Raw genomic sequence first — 21,742 nt, forward strand, 5'->3', positions numbered from 1 at the left:
ACCACCCTGTCATCTGATCACATATGGGGCTGTGTGAGCCCTGACTTCATTCCAAAGGAGGAAGGCAGACAGGTAGAAGCATGCATTTTTATAAAGGGAACCAAAGTGGTCAATTGCTGATCTTTCGTGAGCACCTGTGTGAAGAAGCCCATTTCCAGTAATAACCATATGACCCTTTTATAATGAAAATTATTTTTAAAGTAACACATCCAATAACCATCTGCAGCGGATCCAGAACTTCAGATCTGCCAATTTGGAAACCTGGATTTTTACCTTAAAGTTTCTGATTCTCAAATTGGCATGTAATGCACATTTTAAAACACCTACTCAAGGGGCTGGGAGTATAGCTCAGTGGAAAAGCACATGCTTAGCATGCACAATCCCAAACAGAAAGAAAGGATGAAAGACAGACGGATGGAGGAGGGAGGAAGAATAACCTACTTCAGCCAATCAAAAATCTATGTCCAAGCTCTGTCTGGGGTCCCCCCAATGCCACCTTTGCTATGAAAAACAGGGTAGCCTGGATTGTGAAATGGCATGTAATCCCTGGGTTTCAAACTGGTTCAAAGACTCTGGTGCAAAATTAGCTGAGCAGAAACAAAGCTAACTTTGCCTCCCTGACCTGTGAGCTGATCGTGTGAGGAAAAGCTGCAGGGGCATTGCTGGTCAGCAGCTGGCTCCTACGGCTCTGTAATCCAACGGCACTGTACAGAAACATGGGCTTCAGCACAAGGCAGGAGCCCCTGCCTGGAGGGGCAGGAGAATGGGGCACAGTCCAGCTCTGCCTCCTTCTCCCCACCTGTGTCACGTGTGTGTGCGTGTGTGTGTGCATGCACACACACTTGCACTTGTTATGGGTTGAATTTTGCATTCACCCCCTCCCCCATGAAAAATTCTTATGTTGAAATCCTAACCCCCAGCCCCTCAGAATCTGACCTTCCTTGGAAAAAGGGTCATCATAGAACATTAGTTAAGATGAGGTCATACTGGAGTACAGTGAGGCCCTGATCCTATAGGACTGGTATCCTTCTTACAAAAGGGAAACTCTGAACACAGATGCACACAGATGCATGGATAAAGAGAGAATCTTTTATGCCCCCATGGCTCTGCGCTGTGTATCTGTGTGCCGGGGTGAGCACTGGGCTGAGTGGACACAGGTGCACACACATGGTTTCAGAATCTCTCATTCCTGTCTGTGGCCACCAGCTAGGAGCAATCCATTGGCAGCCAGGCCCAACCCTGTTCCTGGCCACAGGAGAATGGGCCCTCAACTGCCCTCACCCCATCTCATCAATGTCGCCCTCCATTCCGGTGGCTGCTCGAGGTCAGGCTCCTTCCTGGGCAGAGGACAGTGAGGCTTTCTTCTTCACGCAGCCTGGAGGGAGGGTGGTGGGAGGGTGGCCTGGGTTGGGAGGGCTCGAGAGTGGCAGCTCAGCAGGGCCATCTGCCATCTGTGCCTCCACTCCACTCTCTGCTCTGTCCCCTCTCTGCCTCAGGGTGCATCACTCTGGCGACCCCTGGGAATTGGAAGCTAATTTTCCACGATCATTAGTGATGGAAAGACCTCAGGTTCTGCCTTTAATTAAAGTCAAACGCGGGGCCGAGGAGAAGCGCTGCATGCAGACATCCTCGTCTCACTTGTAAAAGCCATATGCAAATAATTAAGCAAGGCATGGAAGCCATAATTAAAAATTTCACAAACCCCCTCATTAGCTGAACAGTCTGCACAGAGAAGCAGGACCGAGTTCCTCCCCCATGCCGATGGCAGCTCCTGCAGATGGTTAATTGGGGCTGGGGGGAGCAGTAGGCCACACCTAGGTGACAGTGCACCTGGCAACGAGCTGGCAGGGCTCCTGGCCTCCTAGGCCAGCAGCTATGACTGTCACCTCCATCTAGGAAGCCTCTTAGCCAGAGTCAGGGCTCCCAGGGCAAAACGAGTGAATCCATCCCTTCATCGCAAAGCAAGGAGCCACCACTATACAGGACCCTGGTCACAAATTTCTCTGTCCCTCTGGCCCCAGCCCTGATTTATGCACAGCTGGGATGCAATAATAGAAGTGAGAAGGGTCATGGCTAACGACTAGAGATCCCACCAGGTGTGGTGGTGCACAACTGTAATCCCAGCAGCTCCAGAGGCAGAGACAGGAGCATCACAAGTTCAAAGCCAGCCTCAGTAACTAAAAAATAAAAAGAGCTGGGGATGTGGCTCAGTGGTTCAGCATCCCTGCATTCAACTCCTGGTACCAAGAAAAATTGAAATTCCTTGAGCTGAACTCCCCCCAGTGTGCCCAGGAGGGAGGCAGGCTCAGCAGACCCCTTCTCTCTGCTGGTAACTATGTGCCCTGAGGCCTTTCAATCCCTTCCACAAGGGCAGATGCCCCTAGGGCCCGTGGTCGCTGTACACAGTGACCCACCTCAAGACAAAGACCCTGGGCAGGACACACCCACACACCCAAAAGCACCCCGGGCTCAGGTCTAATTAGCATTGCCACAACTAGGGGAGGGAGGGAAATGTGTTGGACATTCCTGTTCCCAATTTCTCTGGTCCCTTCTCTCCGCCTACCAAGGGGCACTAGCTGTCGCCCTCAGCCCCCACAGACATGTGCTTCACCTCACGTCAGCCATCGATCCAGCCAGGCAAGTCCCCGCAGGCACAATCTCCACTGGCTCACTGACATTTCCAAATGAATATTCACTCGTCCCAATCGCGGCCACTTGTTTTTCATCTGGTCTGATCAATGGTCACTCCTCGAAAGGAAACATGACCAGAGGCAATATTGACATCCGGGAAGCTGCCTGGCTTGTGCAGGGACCAGATGTGTCCTCCCAGGCATGAGACTTGGATGTTGGTCAATTCACCTCAACCACAGACAGCCCTGCCCTGGGCGGGGCCAGAGCTTCCCAGACAGCACTGTAGCTGTGAACTGGAAGTGATTACCAACAAGTCCAGAAAGAGGATCTTACGGGACTGCAGGGAGTCTTGGAGCTGAGTTTGTCCTGCCTGGGTGTCTCCAGACCCCGAGGGCTCCTCCGTGTGACATCTTCACCAGGTCCTTGAATTCACCCCCTTGTGGTTCAGGCCCCACCCTTCCTGGTGGCTCACAAGACACCATTTCTCTTTTCTCTCTCTTCTCTGTCACACAAAGAGGACACTGGACCCTCTGCCAGACACCACCCTGGGCATCCTGCTCTTAGAGGCTGGCCCAGCGCAGTCTCCATGCTGGCTGACGGACCTCTGCGTTTCTCACCCTCCCCAGCACGATGCGACAATCGGCACGAACCCCAAAACTTCTTGGGTGTCGACCCGATGTCACGAGTGGGAAATTCCACACCAGGAAACTTTGCTTCACACACGAAATTCATCAAAATATTGTATAAGAATACTTTCAGCTTATGGGTATAAAGTGTATATGAAATCAATGAATTTTGTGCTTAGACGTGGGTCTCATCCTCATGATATCTCATTGTATAAATGCAAATATTCCAAAATCTGAAAAATTTAGAAATCCAAAACACTTCTGGTTGCAAGCATTTTACATAAGGGATACTTATCTCACATTACACAAACAAAGCGATACATTTGGATGAGGAAGTGGATTATCCCACTCGTACAAATCATGCATAAAATTTGCTTTCTGTGCTTCTTGATTTCTTTCTTTTTTTTTTTTTTTGTGATGCTGGAGATTGAACCCTAGGCCTCACATGTGGTAGGAAAACACTAGTGAAACATTTCGAATATACAAAATATGCAGATTTTTGTGTACACACACACAAGCAGTGCATTCAGCACCTGGCTTAAAAAATAAAACAATTATCAATATTTGGAGTCGCCTTGGATTCTTTCTATTACTTCTCTATTTTTTACTTCCAGAGGTAACCCATCCATACAATAAATATTTAATGAACACCTACTACATGCCTGGCATTAATAGAGGCAACTAGGATTCATCAGTGAAAGATCCTGCCCTCACAGAACTCTATTTTAACCAGGAGAGAGACAGACACTGTAATAAACATAATAAACTAGTAAATTTTATATATATATATATATATATATATATATATATATATATATATATATATATAGAAGGTGATCAATACTATAGAGAAAAGAAAACCAGAGCGGAGTGAAGGGGTGGGGAAGGCTTGAGGCTACAGGTAGGGTCTCAGGACCTAAGTATGTGGGAGTCCTCACTGAGAAGATGCCATTTGAGCCATGTGGGTACGTAGGGAATAGTCTGTGCAAAGGCCCTGGGGTGGGGGCCTTCCTAATATCTAGTATGTCTAGAGAGTCAAAGGTGACATGATATAAGGGGGAAAGGGGCCAATCCCATGGGCCATTGCAAACACTCTGGCTTTGTCTCTGAGTAACACAGGAGTAGAGGAAGGACATGTTCTAACTTGGATTTTGGCAGGATCCCTCTGGCCATTCAGGTATGCAAGGGCAGAAGCAGGGAGGCCGGTTGAGAGACCCAATCATGACATGGAAAGCTGTACCTGCCATTCTTACGTGAGCACTGGTACTTTTAGTGGAGGTCTTTATTTTGATGTTGGAGAGCACAGGTTGTTTACTTTGATGCTGTGATATCCATGGGTATCTTGGGTCTACTTGCAGGCCAGGAGCTTTTTCTGGAATGGATGTTGTGGATCCTGTAAAAACTGTAAGTCACTCTTATCATCAAACCTGGCCCTCCCTGCTATTTTTCCCAGTCAGAAGCTTAGGAGCCCCAGTTGCCCAGTATATGCATGTGAAATGGGACCGCAGGACAGACAGGGATGACCGGAGGTGGGGCGGGGGCTTGGAGCTGCGGGGCTACCTGGATCCAAACTCTGGCCCCCACCACTTAGCAGCTATGTTACTCACCCAGGACAAGTTACCTTGCCTGTTTCTGCAAAATGAGCACAACAGTGGCTTCCGGCTGCCTTGCAAGACTGTCATAAGGACTTCGGGGACAGGAAGGGTGCTGTCCCTGGAGCACTGTGTGGCTCCTAGGGAGTGCTTGACCATGTGGGTGATTAAGCTGGGGAAGACGAACGGAGCTCCCCTGAGTGCTTCTCTCTCAGGCAACCCCATCATCCTGGAGTTGGCAAGTTCTGAATGCCTGCAAGAAACAGGAGCTGTGGATGCTTCCAAGGAGGTCTCCAGGAAATGTCCCATGAGCCCAGAAAAATGTGACATTCCTGGAAAGGGCTTCCAGGAAACTGGCCCTGGAGCACTTCATCAAGAAAGGAGGGGGAGCTGCCCATTCTTGGCACCATGCTCTGCAGCGAGCGCTGGCCTCGGGCTACCTCTACTGGCGTGTGTCCTGACGAGCCACGGGGTTGGTATTTATTTGTAAGTTCTGTGTTCACAAAGCTATTTCAATCACATCTGCTGAGTGTGCCAAGCGCCATGCAGAATGATCCATTTGGAAAGTCTGACGCAGCTGCTTTTTCCCCAGATGATTAAACTCATGGTAACCCTCAGCCCATACATGCACCCCTCACCTTTGGCAATTTAAGTTCAGACCAGAAGAACCCAGTGGTGCAATTTGAATTCATTGGTCTTCAACTTCCCAGCATCGGGAAGATAGCACAGCACCTGGGGGGTTTTGTTTGGTGGTTTTTTTTTTGATGTTTTGGATTTTTTTTCTTCTTTTCTTCTTACATAATTAATTATTTTGTTCACAAGGTTGAAGTCTCCTAAAAGAAATATGGCAAAATGCTAGAAGCTGACACTTGGCAGGGAATGACAGAGTATATTTTGAAAATACTTGTAAAGTGTTTTTTTTTCTCCTGTGTTCACACACAGGGACAATACAACATCATTGTCTTGAGTTCAGCTTTGCTGGAAAAGGCATGTAAGTCTAATATTATTTTCTAATTCAGCTCATTTACTTCCAAGAAATCTGACTCCAGTCCAGAGACATAATCAATTCTATTGGCTGTCCCCAAGGCTTAAGAAAACAAGATTTTTCTCTTTTTTAAAAAGATATTTTTTAATTGACATATTGTGAGTGTTCATGGGGTACAGCGTGACATTTCAATACATGTATACAATGTGTAATGATCAGACCTGGGTAACTGGCACATCCATTGACTCAGACATTCATCATTTCTTTGTGTTAGGACTCAAAAATTCTCTCCATTAGCTATTTTGAAATAGACAATTAATTGTTGTCATCCATTATTAACTTACTGTGCTACAGAACATTAGAAGTTATTCTTTCTACCCAGATGTACCCCAATACCCCAGCATTTTCTTAATGATATCTTTTTTTTTTTTTTGTACCAGGGATTGAACCCAGAGGCACTTAACCACTAAGCTACATCCCCATGTTTTATTTTGAGACAGAATTCTGCTAAGTTGCCCAGGGTCTCGCCAAATTGCTGAGGCTGGCAATTGAGTCACTGGGATTATAGGTGTGCACCACCACTCCCGGCAATGACAGTGACTTTAACCACATAGCACGTACACCTGGGCACTTGCATGTGGTTTCCCTCCCACCCATTCATCACAGATAACTGGCAATATAGGTTTACCCGTCTGCAAAACTTGAAGTTCTCACTACGTCACATTTGGTGAGATGTTTCTCAAAGAAGTCCTTGGGGCTGCCTTCTGAGTTTCTTGGCCAAATCAAGGTCCAATTGCCCTCAATGAGGGTTTCATGGGAGTTTCCCAAGAAGGTGAGGATTTATGTGTTTTAGGATTGAGAGGGTTTTGTACAGATGGGTGTTGGGCATTTGGGATCCCTGGGAGGTGTCCCATTGCTAATTTCTCTCAGGTAAAGCAGAGAAAGAACTTCTCAGAAAGAAACCCAAAATACTTAGGTTTGGGGATCGATTTCACATGATCTCAGTCCAAGGTTATTGAAGTCATGAGGGTGGTGCAGTATCCAGAATTTTCCAGCATCTCCAAAGAAAGTAAGCTCCAGCTTTGCAAGAGACATCCATCCATCCATCCTTGAGAGGTGCTTCTGGCACCATCGTCAGCTTCCCCAAAAGGGACAAAGAAAGGAAAAGCAAGAGTCCTGATGCTTGTACCTATATTTGGATGCCCACTGGGACCTCAGTGGCCTGCAGCCAGAAGCAGGGGGTGTGGTAGGCCAGGCATCCCCCATATTGGTGCTCTAAGATGCAGGCAAGTGTTGATGTGTCTGTGGGTTTGTCTAGCACACAGAGTCAGGTGCCAGCACAGCATACAGGTACCCATGGCGGATGGAAATGATCCTATCCTGGAGGCCTTTGGGACTCCTTGTCATAGTGTCAGGACCAACTTCCACTCTTGTAAAGGATAACACTAAAAATGTAACACAAACAAGTTTTCCAAGTCCGTTTTTGAGTTCTACTGTTGTGAATGTAAAAAAAATAAACTTTTCCTCAGAGCATGTATTCATCGCCAAACAAAAAAACACTTACATTTATGACACATAATGGGAACTACAGTATAAATGGTAACATAAACACACGACGACAGTCCAGAATGTACCTAGCACAAGGGCTACAGAACCAAATCTCTTCCTCAAAATTCTGCAGAGCCCTACTTACCAGAAAAATGATGAAAAGCTTTACCTTCTATAGTTTGATTATAAAAACATAATTTTCTATTTTGAACTCCTCCAACAAAACCTCTCCAGTTATTAAATATTCTTTTTCAAGCTTTACAAATCCGCCTTTCCCTCCCCAGAGATTCTGATACACAGAAGTTCCCCTGATCTGTTTCTCCTCTCCTCCATCTCTTGGGAGAGCTACTGCACTTCTCAACCACCTCTGGGGAGAGAATGTTAAGACAATTCCACTTGTTTTTCCAAAGACTAATTGCTCGAAGGCTACCCTTCCCTGCTCACAAGCCATGGCACTCACCTCTTTCCACTTCAGACATCTGTGGACCAAGCCCCAACATCCAATATGGCGGAGACTGTGGGTTCTCCCAGCCCAGTGATGAGGAAGGCTGGTGAAGGCTCCCCAAAAGAAAGCAGGATTTTAAGCACCATGCATACAGCATGGAAAACCCAGGGTCCCTGAGCGATAAGCCTCCATCCCTTGGCAACAGCCACTCAGATGCAGTTTAGTTTAATTCCTTTCCACACCATCTCAGCATGCATGGCCGCCTTCCTGCATATAATACCAGAAGGGGCAGAGTCATGGGGATGAAGGGACCTGAGAATTGTCCTTTCTCAAGCAGAGACAAGATCGAAAAGCAAATGTCAGATTTGCTCCCTGACACGTGTGGGGTCGTGCCCACTCTTCCCCACAGGTGCTGTTGTTTTAGGATGATATGAAGTGACTTTAAAAATGGCCAACATTTCTCCCCCGACACAAGAGCATAAATCACTACATCTTTGGTGCTTTCTTTGTGGTATTGATTTTTTTCCGAGAATGAAGGCAGATGGTTCCGATATGGCATCATCTAATATTCCCCCAGCTTGATTTATAGATTTCTTTGTGCATTACCTGAACACAAACGAGTCTTGCATTATTTCCTGCACTCTTGTCAAATTAAGGTAAGATATTCTTGTTGACCTTTAAGCCTAAAAATAAATAAATAAATAAGCATGTCAGAGACATTTTCCAGCAAGCATTAAAACCGAGCTGGGTCCTCGGATGCCAATTAAGAGGATGTAATTATGAAGGGGGATTGTCGTCTGTGCTGCGGGTAATGATTTAATTTTAGTTTTAATGCGTTCACTCAATGGAGGAAAAGAAAATAAGCTGGTTACGAATCATCTTGTGAAAGAGACGAGAACAACTTGGCACCATTTGTTCCCTAATTTACCAAAACGGGAAGGAGCTGGGGGTGCTTGGCACCCGGGCTTTCTAGAAGGAAAGAACGTTTCTCAGAAGGTGCAGAAGGAAGAGGCACTGGCAGGAACCAAAATAGACACAAGGTGGCCATTTGCTGTGATGTTACCAAACAGAGCCCGCGCCAGGCAGCGCGCTGGGCTGCGAGAGGGTGTGAATTGGATCTGACTTTGGGCATCGAAGGATTCCGCTCAGGGGCTGCACCAAGCCTTTCTCCTATGCCGGTTTTTTTTTTTTTTTTAACCACTACCCTTTCCGTGGTCAGGCCTAGACCCAGGGAAAGGGTCCCTGAGTAACCCTGCCTGCTGGGACACAAAGGGATGCAACCTCCCAGCACTTCCACTGTTACTAAAGGTGAGACCATGCTGGCTGCACCCATCTGGGCTAGTGTCAGTGTGTCCAAACCTAGGTACACGTGCATATATGCACACCCATGCACACGCACACATGCCTGTGACCACGTAAAGTCTGGCCCACCAGGCTGGCTTTGGCATCCCCAGGGTCCTTTTCAGAAAAAGACCACTTAACAATCAACCTCTAATAAAGTCTGTCTTCAAGTTAAAGATACAAAAGGAATTGCTCGTGTCAGGCCAGCTGCTCTACAGACCCCCCTGTCTCCACTCTGTCCTGGTGTCTCTGCTGTCCCTCTCCCTCCTCTCCAAACTCCATCAGTGCCCTCTCCCCTCAAAGCCTCCAACCCCTCCAGCCTCCTGTCCAGGCCCTGTCCCTTCTCACTTTCCGGGACCTTCTTTTCTTTGCTCTTCTCCATGGAACCCTGTTCCCTCTTCCTTCCTGGGCCACTGGGATCTGTCTTCTTCCTTCACACCCTGTGGACTCAGGAGATACCAGGCAGACAGTATTCTCCTCTGGAGACTGGGAGGAGACACTGGAGTCCTCTTCTCTTAGGGACTGTTCTCTGTACCACTCATTTGCAGGCATACACACACACACACACACACACACACACACACACACGTGAGCACACGCATATCCTGGAGGGCTTTGGTGGGTGTAGAGGAAAAACACCCTCCTTCTAGGTACCCCAGTCACATGGGGCATGAGGTACTCAGTTTCAGCCATGACTGATCCATCTCCGGCCATATGACTAATAGCCACGTGAGCTCATGGGCTCTTCCTGTCCTGCAGCCCAAGTTGCTTCAACGTCAACCCCAGGCCACCTGCTGAGATGTGATCCACCAGAAAGCTGGTGAGGCACAGATCCCGGAGCCGCAGGCCTGCCTTTCAGAATCCAGTGTGGGGATGCCACAGGTCTCTTACCAAACCTGAGGATACCATTTGTCTGCTCCAGTCTGCCCACATCAGGGGCCTTCCTGGGACTGGGCAGGCCCCTCAAGGGCCTGTTCACTTTCCCAAACACTTACCAAGTACCCACCATGTGCAAGCTCAGGCCCCCTCCAGCTTGCACAGGATCTGGGAACCACTGGTGCCCCTAGAGGGCCTGCTCCCCCCTAAAGTCCCAGAGGGTACCATTTTGGCACAGCCTTGCTCCTGGGCTCTGGCAGCCCTATCCTCATCCTGGTCCAGCTGGAAGAGGCTCAGGACAGTGCTCAAGAAAAGCAATCCCTCCCACCCCCCAGTTTTACAGGTTCTCAATCCTTTGAACACGACAGTTCTGATTAAATGCCCTTCTGTGACTTAAGATCAATTAAACCAGGGTTGAGCAAACCGTGGGCCCTCCAGGCCAAACCTGCCAACTACATATTTCTGTAAATAAAGATTTATTGGAACACGGCCATGCCCATTCATTCTCACAGAGTCTACACTACAATGGCAGAGCTGAATGGTTTCAGCCAAGACATTTTGGCCCAAAGTCTAAAATATTTACTACCTAGCCCTTTAAGAAAGAACTTGCTGACCTCTGACCTAAACTATACATACAATTTATTTATAAATTATCTGTCAAGTAACCTTTTGGGATGTCCAATAAACTCTGGGTTAGCTGTTCAACAAGGAAGTAAAAATGAAAATTCCAGAAATTCAGAGTGAACAATATAGATTCCCAATGCTATATCCATATACAGGCACACAGGAATACACTCTCACAGAGGGGAAAAAAAAACACTTCAGACATTACAATTAAAGTGAAGATTCTTTTGAAAGTCACCCCAGGTGGATAGAGCACACTCCTGTAATCCCAGCTACTCAGGAGTTTGAGGCAGGAGGATCCCAAGTTCAAGGCCAGCCTGGATAACTTAGTGAGACCTTGTCTCAAAAATTAAAAAGGGCTGGGGATGTAGCTCATTGGTAAAGTGTTCCCTGGGTTCAATACCCATTACCCCCCACCCCCGCCAAAAAAAAAAAGAAAGTCACCCCAATTCAGTCCACTCTGCACTTGGGATCATCAGTGGAATTCCTTCCAGATGTCCTTCTAGATATGTATTTACAAATATGTAAATAGAAGATACTGTGACTTTTTGGGTATCTGAGTTTTAGTCATAAATGATGTAGATGCAATATTGTTCTACAGTTTGCTTTTTTGACCCCTAACAACGCCTTTTGGACATCTCTCCCAAGCAGTACAAACAGACCTACCTCATGCTTTCTAACTGTCCAGAATATTCCATGGTGTGGGTGTTGCAGAGATGAATCTCAGTGCACACAGACATCGGGATTGGACCCTGGGCTAGCACAACCTTTTTCCTCTAACCTTGTTAAGCTCTCCTTTTCACCAGGTAAAGGGATCCACTGTCCACAGGTCCCTTTGGAAATTGGCCTGGCAGGTCCCTTGCCCCATGTCCCATGCATTTGGGGATACCCCCTATCCCACTTCCTGCCCACTCTGGGAATCCCTAAATCCTTATCTACAAAATGAGCACCATCAAGGTGTCACTGCATGACCCTCAGCCTCTCCTAGCATGGTCCCTCAGATCCACGACTCCAAATACCCCATTGAAAGAAGCTATTTGAAAAGAGAATCACTGTGAATATAAATGACTTTCTCAGAAGCTTGACTTTTAAAAAAGGAAGATGGATCTGGCCCTCGCAAATAAAAAACAGATTGAGAAGCTGAGCTTCGTGGAGTGACTTAAACAGGCATTCAGAGTTGGCACCCGCTGGGAACAGTGCGGCAAAAGCGGGTGATCGGAACAGGCAGAGCCTGGAGCCTGGCTCAGCAGCAGCCCTCCCGCCCCTGTTCATCTCCTCCTCCTCCCCTCCTGCCTCCACCGCTCCTCCCTCTCTCCACCCCTGCACCTTCGTCTCATCCCTTTGTTCCACAGACCCTCTCTGAACACCTACTATGTGGCAGTCTGTGTGCTGTGCAGCACCTGGAGCCCTGCAGAGTTCCCAGGGATACAGTCAGTCCCTGAGTAAGGGACCACGACATGCAGCCCTGGTCTGCATGAGAGAAGGCCTCAGTGCTAGGATGACATGTGTGGTGAGACCTGAAGGGGGGGTGGGGGCAGGGAGGGTGGGAAGAGCATGCCCAAGAAAGGTCTGGTGGAACGGATTTGACCAGGAGAGTGAAGCATGTCACTTTCTTTTTTTAAAAAAGACCACTGTGGCTTCAGGTGGAGAACGGATTGGTGGGGGCAGCTCCTCTGCCCCATTCAATCTGCCCATAAGGGGGGCAGACAAAGAAGCAGGAGCCCCACATGCAGCCTGGGCAGGGGCTGTGCAGGCTGCGGGGCAGACCATGGCTGGGTAGTGGGCACTACCTTTCTCTGAATAGCCCAGCTGTGGGATTGTCCCTTGGGCAAAGACAGAGTGGGTCCAGGGGTTACTGAGCTTTGGAGGAGGCCAGGAACAAAGGACTTGAATGAAAATCCCACCAGGCTGCTGAGCAGGCGACACACCTGGTGTTTAAACTTGAGTTCCCCTCGTGGGCTGTTTTCAGGGGTCTGAAGGTGCTCCACAGACACTATAGAAGACCACACCCTCACATTCAGTCAGCAGAAGAACAAGTTCCTGTACTGCCTGGTGACAAGAGCAAAGTACAATGGTCCCCCTTACCCATGGTTTCCATTTTCCCTGGTCAACCATGTCTGAATAAGCATAATATATAGGGTTACCCCATCCATGGTTTCAGGTGTCCCCAGGCCAACACGTAGCTCTGTGTCCCCAGGTAGAGGGTCAGGGGTGCTAGGTACGGTCCTTCCTGACCCAAACTCATGTATGAATGGACCACATTCACCTAGAGAGAATGGGGAACCGGGCTGAGGGAGGCGGTGAGGCTGAGTCAGGAGGGAAGGAACTTTCATGTTTCCAAAATAGCAGCAGAAGGAAAGGGGCTCTGGGCTAAGGATGGCAACAAGCACCACTTGTTTAGTTCCTTTCCTTCCAAATTCCCACTGGAAGGATCAAAGAAGTATAAAAATGGGAGTGAGGGGGTGGGGCCTGCATCCACAGAGGAAAACCAGTGTGTCAGCCAGCTTTCTGTCACTGTGACAAAATAACTGAGATAATCAACTCAAAAAGAGGAAAGATTTAGTGTGACTCCAGTTGCAGAGGTTTCTGTCCACCATCACTTGGCCCCGTTGCTTTTAGGCCTGTGGTGGGGCAGTACATCATGGCAGAAGCAGGTGGAGGAGGAAGCCTGTACACATCAGGGCAGCCAGGAAGCAAAGAGAGTAATCAGAAAGGGCCAGGGCTCAATATCTCCTTCAAGGCCACACCCACAATGACCTCACTTCCTTCCACTAGGCCACACCTCTTAAAGGCTCCACCACCTCCCAATTGCATTCCAAACAAGGGGCCTATCCATGAACTCATGGGCCTTTGGGGAACATTCCATATCCAAACCCTAGCAGTTGGTTACGGTGTGGCAGCAAGTCAGTCACAGTGAGGAAGCCCTGCAAGCCACAGTGCAGATGGCACACGGGAAAGGCTGGGCAGTCTCTCAGAGGTCAAGGAGCCAGGCAGAGCCCAAGGAACCAACGCAGATCCACGAAGACTTTGAGGGATGCCTGGAATTATCCCTCTGAGGGATCTGCCATGGACAGGCATGGATACATCTCCCAACACAGCTCCCAAGTCGATAAAGCCAAGGATTGGGGCCAAAGAAGGAGACTTGACAAATCCCCAGTCATCTCAAGGCTTTAACACATTTGAAATGAACAATTTACGCGATCAAAATTAAATGAAGAATATTAAGGATCTGACTAATAAAATCTGGTGTTCCTTCTCACACCTTTGTGTTCAGCAACCAGAATATGGTTTTCTCAATCACTCACAGATTACATAGAAAAATGGGCGTATATTAAGCTAGTGAAAAGAAATCTCAATGGAAATCATTACCTAACTAAAAAATAGACTCTAACGAAAATTAGAGAAAAAAATGTTGGTTTCAGCATTGTTTTGTTTTGTTTTTTAAAATATTTTTTTAAATGTGGAGGAATCTTTATTTTATTCATTTATTTATATGCAGCGCTGAGAATCGAACCCAGGGCCTCACACATGCCAGGCAAGCGCTCTACCACTGAGCCACAACCCCAGTCCTACAGCATTGTTTTTATTGAAAAACACTAGAAAAGTATACATTTCCCTTAGTAGAATGTTTAAATAAAATATTAAGTAAATGCTTAAGTGAATAAATCTGAACTCCAGAATCCTATATAATTGTTGAAAAGAATCATCTTGTTCACCTGATAGGGAGGCTCTAGAAAAAGAACAGGGTACTGGCTTAAAAAGGGGGGGGAGGGGGATAAATTGAGGGGATAATGGCTGATTATGTTCCAGAGTTAAACAAATATAATTTATTTTACTGAAAATATATACAAAGTACATGGTAGAAATCAATAAAGACACTTATCTTGGTAAAACTCCAGAATACTAAAAACAAAGAAAAATATCTTTAAAATTTTATCAGGAATAAAAGATACTGTAGTCCCCCCCCCTTATTAGCAGAGGATGTGTGTTCCAGGGCCCCAAATTTCAGTGCATGCCTGAAACTGATAATACTGCACCCTACATATACTACATTTTTTTCCTACACATACATACCTACCACAAAATTTAATATATAAATTAGGCACAACAAGAGATTGAAAATAATAATTAACAATAAAATAATTAACAATTATAATAACATCCTGTAATAGAATTGTAATCATCACTACAGTTGTGCTTTAGGGCCATCATTAAATAAAATAAGGATTACTTTGAACACAAGCACTGTGATACCACAAAATAGTCAATCTGATGGCTACTATGTGACTAACAGGCAAGTAGCATATACAGCTTGGATACACTGCACAAAAGGAAGAGTCACATTTCAGGTGGGGCAAGCAGAACTGTACGAGATTTTTATCATGCTACTCAACAGTGTGTAACTTAAAACTTAGGAATTGTTTACTTCTAGAATTTTCCATTTAATATTTAATATTTTCAAATTGTACTTTACCATAGGTAATGCAACAAAGGAAAAGGTAACAAGGTTAGGGGAGACTACTATACCTACCAATAGTTAGACTGACAGCAGATATCTTAGGTATCAAGAGATGCCAAGAAGACAATGCAGTAAGGCAATATTTTTTTCCTGGTACTGGAATTGAACCCAGGAGCACTCTACCACTGGGCTACACCCCCAGCCCTTTGTATTTTTTATTTGAGACAGGGTCTCACTAAATTTCCCAGGTTGTCCTTGAACTTGTGATCCTCCTGCCTCAGCCTTTCAAGTAGCTGGGGTTATAGGCAGGCATCACAGTGACCATCAGTAAAAATATATTTTTAAAGTGCAGTATTGAATCCTATTTAATTATTGAATAAGAGCAAAATAAAGACATTCTTAAACATCCAAAACTTAGTTTGTCACCTAAATTGAAAGAATGACTAACAGATATGTTTCAGCACAAAGGAAAAATGAACCCAGAGAGAAGGAGGAAGATTTGCAAAACAGAACATTAATATAATTCATTAGTAAATTTAATTCACTACAACTGTAAATATTAATACTATTTTGTATCCTAGTGGAAAAAATTCTCAACTATCACAATAAGGCACAGGGAAGAATGCTCACTCAGTGCATATTGTGCTGTGTGAAGGTCCTTGCCTGTTTGGGTGGGGAACAGATAACTTTATACTTGCTAAAAAATTTATAGTTAAATCACAGGTTAACATTTTAAGGGTACTAAATCAAATGATAGAAACAATCTATAGCTTTCAAACCAAAAGAGGGGGGAAAAAAGAAGAATATTGTATTAATTGAACAAGAAAGAAGTGTGATAAACAGAAACAACAAATAAGGAGATAGAAATACAAATGGTCAACAAATATATGAAAAAATGTTCATCATCCCTCGCAATTAGAGAAATGCAGAATGGCAGTTATCAAGAATATAAGTAACAATAAATGTTGGCAAGGATGTGGGGAAAAGGTACACTCATACATTGCTGGTGGGTCTGCAAATTGGTTCAACCATTCTGGAAAGCAGTGTGGAGATTCCTCAGAAAACTTGGAATGGACCTACCATTTGCCCCATAACCCACTCCTCAATATATACCCAAAGGACTTAAAAGGACTTAAAATCAGCATACCACAGTGATGCAGCCACATCAGTGATTACAGCAGCTCAATTCACAATAGCCAAGGTATGGAACCTGCCCTTTGACAGATGAATAGATAAAGAAAATCACACACATACACACACACACACACATATAATGGAATATTACTCAGCCATAATGAAGAATGAAATTATGGCATTTGTCAGTAAATGGATGGAACCGGAGACAATCGCGCTAAGTGAAATAAGCCAATCCCCAAAAACCAAAGGCTGAATGTTTTCTCTGATATGTGGATGCTAAGATACAATAAGTGGTGTGTGTGGGAGGATAGAATTCTTTGGATTAGACAAAGGGGAATGAAGGGAAGGAAGGGGGATAGGAACAGGAAAGACAGTAGAATGAATCGGACACAACTTTCCTATGTTCATATATGAATACACAACCAGTGGAACTCCACATCATGTACAACCACAAGAATGGGTAGTTATACTCGATGTATGTATGATAGGTCAAAATACACTCTACCGTCATGTATATCTAAAAATAATAAATAAACTAAGAAACAGGTTTACACACGCACAGTGTCCGCTGTTGGTCATGCACCAAGAGACGAAGATCATCATTCTGGGTGGAAAACTTTAAAAAAGCAACACAGCCGGAAAATGAACAGGAAGTGAGATATCAGGAAGTAGTAACCAAAGAAAAGCTGACCCCAATGTTGCATAAAATTGAACTCAAGGAAAACATCATTAACAGGGTTAAAGAAGAGGCTAGATAGGAAATGCAAACAACAATCTAAAAAGAAAGTGTAACCATTAGGAACTTCAGGCCTCTAGCAACAGAGCCTCAAAAGATACAAAGCAAAAAGAGGCAATCTGAAGATGGAGAGGAAAAAGCCCAAACTCAGGCTCAATTTCTCCTACTCTGTGCTCATGACACAGGTTGTTATTTCTGTGACCCAGAAAAGTGTGAGTATTTCTCCCCAACAGGAAGCAATTACTTCTGCAGCAGACACCAACCGGGTGTCCTCTAATTTGATTCCATTCTTACGCTATCTACCTGGAGATAGCATCAGATCTCACAGCTTGAGGGCTCAGTCCCCAGAACCTCCCACCTCCACATTAGATGACAGTCAATAAGCCCCCCAGGTTGGTTTCCCTGTGCTTTGGACCCATCAGCTACAAATCAAGGTGCCCACAACCCCTTTCTTTGTTTCAATTAAGTTGCTGAAGCAGCTCACAGGACTTGGGGGAAACCCTTACTTACATGGATGGGTTTAGTCCTGGTGAAGGATGTTACGAATGTTACCAATGAAGAGACGCCTAGGGCAAGGAATAGGAAAGAGGTAGAGAGAGTCCAACTCTCCCTGGGCATGCTACCCCTCAGGAACCTGCTCGGCTCTCTGGATGCTCTCTGAAACTCTGTTATTTTGCATTTTTTAGAGCTACACACTACACTAGCATGATTTAAGGAAGCATGAATAACAGTGTAGATATGAGACCGGACAGAAGGAATGTGACCTAATGCTAACAGACTGGGTGGGGAGACCCAGCCACGCCTCTCTGTTCAGATTCTTTTTGGCTTCTCTGGGCAGCCTTCCTTCCTCTCAGATATGAGGCAGGACCTCTTCTGAAATGGAGGTCTGATGACAAGGGGAGGTCAGAGAATGTCTTTATGACCAGCAAAAAAAAAAAAAATCAGAGGAGATAATAGAGTCTTTGACCTGCCCTGGGAAAGAGAGATTGTTTCCATGGCCTGCCCAAGCTATGAGCCAGGAATNTATATATATATATATATATATATATATATATATATATATATTCCTATAACCAGCAAATAGAAAAAAATACATATTTTCTAGTATATGTAGAACATTTATAAAAAATGACCACACACCACATGACAGGTTATAATATATTGCAAAGAACTAATACACTATATATCACATTCTCTGGCTACAATACACTTAAATTTATGGACAAATAAACTCCATATTTTATACATTCTAAGATGTACTTTATTTTTTAACATCATCTGGAAACCAGGATGCTTCGAACAATTGATGAGATGTTAGAGTTTAAGTAGCAATGTTTTTTTTTTTCCTTTTTAGTGACACATAAAATAATGGAATGCATTACAATCAGCAGCATTTTAGATTTCATGAAAGTAAGGCAGTGTTTTTTTTTTTTTTAATGTACAGGATATGTTGCTATCTAGCTAGAAATTAATAATAAAAGGAAAATGCTCTAAAGTACACTCCTGAATATCTCTCTTGTATCAAAGAAGAAAATAAAAATGTCAATTTTAAACTATGAAAAATTATGATAATGACAATTTATGCATATCAAAATTTATGGAATACGGCCAGAACTAGGCTCAGAGGAAACTGTGAGTTTAAGTGTTTTGTTCTTAAAGAAAAAAAAAAAGACAATAAATAACCTGAACATTGAACTTTATAAACTCAAAAAACGAGGAAGAAAATAAGTCTTGATGGTTATTAAAGATAATCAGAAGTGCCAATTTTTAAAATAGCTCAATAGTAACTCAAATAAATTCAACAGCTGTTTTTAAGAACAGGCCAGTAAAATAGACCCATCTCTGGTAAAGTCTAATCGGAAAAGAAAGAGAAAAATATTAATGAGAAACAGATGCCAAAAAAGTCATTAAAATGGAGGAATCCCACTTAGGACTCTAGGCTAATAAATTTTAAAATCTTGATTAAATATATGAGAGTCCAGGGAAGCAAAAATGATACAAACTGATTTAAGAAGTAGAAAAGTTGAATAGAAAATAAGGCTAGAAAATAATTATGCCCCCCTCCCCGGCAAAAAAAGCACTGTCCTCAGACAATTTCAAGCCTTTAAGTAACACAAAATATTCTATTCTATTTAAAATATTCTAGAGGATAAGAAAGGAGGGGAAAAAACTACTTAATTTTTATGAATAACTCATAACCCTGGTACTAAAACCTGTCAAAAATGAAAGAAAAATAAAATCACTGGCTAATCTTGCTTGTCACTATAGATGCGAAAATCCTCAATAAAAAATCATGGCACACAGCTCTCATTGTCACCACCACCCCCAGGTCCCAAAATGATGCATTTCTATGCTGGTACAATAGAATATAAACTAATTAAACATATGTAGTTGAGCTTGAAAGAAAGCAAAGGAAATACTCAAGATTTCTTCATAGAAGAAGGAGGATGAAGAGGAGGAGGAGAAGGAGAAGAAGAATTAGATGCAAGAATTAGAGCAATAAACTGTTAGCTGGGTGTCTCAGGAGTCCTGAGTGACAGATGGTAAAACCTCAGAGGTCAGATATCTCGGGCCCTTAGTGCCCACAAAGGGAGAAGAGATGCAGCCTGGTTCCTTGTAAGAGGAGGAACCGGAACTGAGCTCTTATACAAAGCTCAACTTCTACTGAGGGAAAATACAAAAATATCCTGGGGGAGAGGGGATTCTCCAAGAAAAGAGTCTGCACCAGTCCCGAGCCTGCATCATAGCTGTGGAATCCAAATTTATACTACCTCTGTGGTGCTAGAATCCCCAAATAAAGAGATAATGGGAAAAACAGGTCCCAAACTGATGTATTCATGGGGGCTCCCAGCAGACACAATTTCTCAAATGTTCTGAAACAACACTTTGATAGCCCAGGAAGCACAGGGCTATCATAAAAAAAATCATCGATCTTAAATTAGTTTGGATAATTTTTGCTTCCCTAGAATATTATATAGAAACTATAATATAGAAACTATTATATAGAATCTATAATCCACCAAAGGAAATGATTCATCATGAGGGAAAAATCAGCTGAGGCACTAACAGGAAGGCTAGAACCTGAGATAAAGGCAAAACCTGATTTATGTCAATTTACTTATGGTCTATATTAACATTGATGTTTTAAATTTTAAGTGAGTAAAAGAAAGAACAAAAGCAATAAGGAAAGAATTGGAAACTACAAAAAAAAAAGCATGAAAGATTTTGGAGATCTCCATGGAATTTCTAGAAATGAAAACTATAGTGACTGAAACGAAAAACACATCTCTAGAGTGTAGGAAGAGATTAATTAGTAAACTAGGAGATGTAGGGATTCGGGAGATGAATCTGACATAATCACCCAGAAGGTCCAAATTAATGCTATTAATCATGGCAACTCTGACAGAAATGCATCCTCAGAAACTAAAGTGAAATCAGGGTGCATTTCGAATACTTTACAATAACCACCTTTAGGCAAATGTGTTAATGTCTGCACAAGGACTCTGGTACATTCCATGATACAATAAAAACTAAGGCTTACATAAAGCTGACCATGTGCCAGGAGTTATTTTAAGTACTTCACATATATTAACTCATTTATTTCTCACAATCAATTAAGACTTTGGTAATAGCCCCAATATATAGGCAAGCAAATAGAGGAACAGAAAGTTGAAGTAATTTCCCTTAGCTTTTAAGCATTGGAGAAGTCAAAGCCAAGTGGATATCTCTGGAGCCCATGTTCTTAACCACCATGCTATACTGTCCTTTAAACAAGGGACTGGGATTTTCAAAGAACAGGTGAAAGTAACTTGAAGAGATGAAGACTGAAAAAAAAAATTGCCAGACCTAAGAAAGCCACTAACTCTAAGGCTAAATAAGTGCTTCAACTTACAAGAAGGAATTATATACCTAGATCTAGCTCAGTAAAGGTGAGGAATATCAAAACAAGAAAAAATCACAAAAACACCCTTAGAGAAAGACATTATTTACAAAGGACTAAATACCAGAAAATATGCAAAAGGTCTTCAAAGGGCTAAAAAAATAATGACTACCATCCAAGAATTCTATACCCAGCTCAACTATTGAGGGTTAAGAGCATTTAGAGGGCTGGGGTTGTGGCTCAGCCGTAGGGTGCTCGCCTAGCACGAGCAAGGCCCTGGGTTCGATCCTCAGCACCACATAAAAATAAATAAATAAAATAAAGGTATTGTGTCCAAATACAACTAAAAAATAAATATTTTTTAAAAAGAGTATTTAGAGGCCCTTCCTGAAAGAACTACCAAAGATTATATGAGGTAGTTGTAAATAGAATGCAGAAAGAAAGGGTAAGTAAAAGAAATCTGTAAACAGTTGTAAATCAAAACAATCAATGGTGATATTAATTGTTTAAATCATGGCTTTTTAAAACAATAGGGTGCTAACACTAGACAACAAAGAATACGTGATGGGAATATGATCAGAATTAAAGTGCTCCTAAAAATGTAAAGACACAAAGCAGATTACATCAGTCAACATGAGAATTGGAGACAGATTAAAGTTGCCATGAAAGTCACTTCCCAAACATGAGGATGCAGAAATGTTGAAAGTGAAGAGACTCGAAGGCAAAGTTGTTTTTACAATACTAACATAAAGTAAAAAAAAAAAAAAAATTTAATGCAAAAAAAAATGGTGGAGTAAAAGGGTTAATACCCAAAGAAAAAGGGAATAACTCCTCAGGAAGATACAATAATCTTGAAATATTG

At 43.7% G+C, this 21,742-nt stretch overlaps 1 protein-coding gene across 3 annotated transcripts in view; it reads right to left on the bottom strand.

Annotated features, from left to right (window-relative positions):
- Positions 1 to 21,742, bottom strand: part of Chst8 (carbohydrate sulfotransferase 8) — a 116,904-nt gene that overhangs the window by 74,423 nt on the left and 20,739 nt on the right. Inside the window, exons 1-3 of one of the 3 annotated variants that reach the window (XM_048790967.1) lie at positions 5,488 to 5,648; positions 4,879 to 5,102; positions 4,498 to 4,629 (exon numbers count right to left, since the gene is read on the bottom strand). The exons of 1 other annotated variant lie outside the window; for it this stretch is intronic. The gene's annotated coding sequence lies outside the window, so the exon portion shown is untranslated. Of the gene's footprint in view, positions 1 to 4,497; positions 4,713 to 4,878; positions 5,103 to 5,487; positions 5,649 to 21,742 lie in introns of those variants that run through there. One more of the 3 variants, XM_048790970.1, reaches the window with a different exon arrangement.

This window comes from Marmota marmota, unplaced genomic scaffold (assembly GCF_001458135.2).
Source record: "Marmota marmota marmota unplaced genomic scaffold, marMar, whole genome shotgun sequence".
Taxonomy (NCBI): domain Eukaryota; kingdom Metazoa; phylum Chordata; class Mammalia; order Rodentia; family Sciuridae; genus Marmota; species Marmota marmota.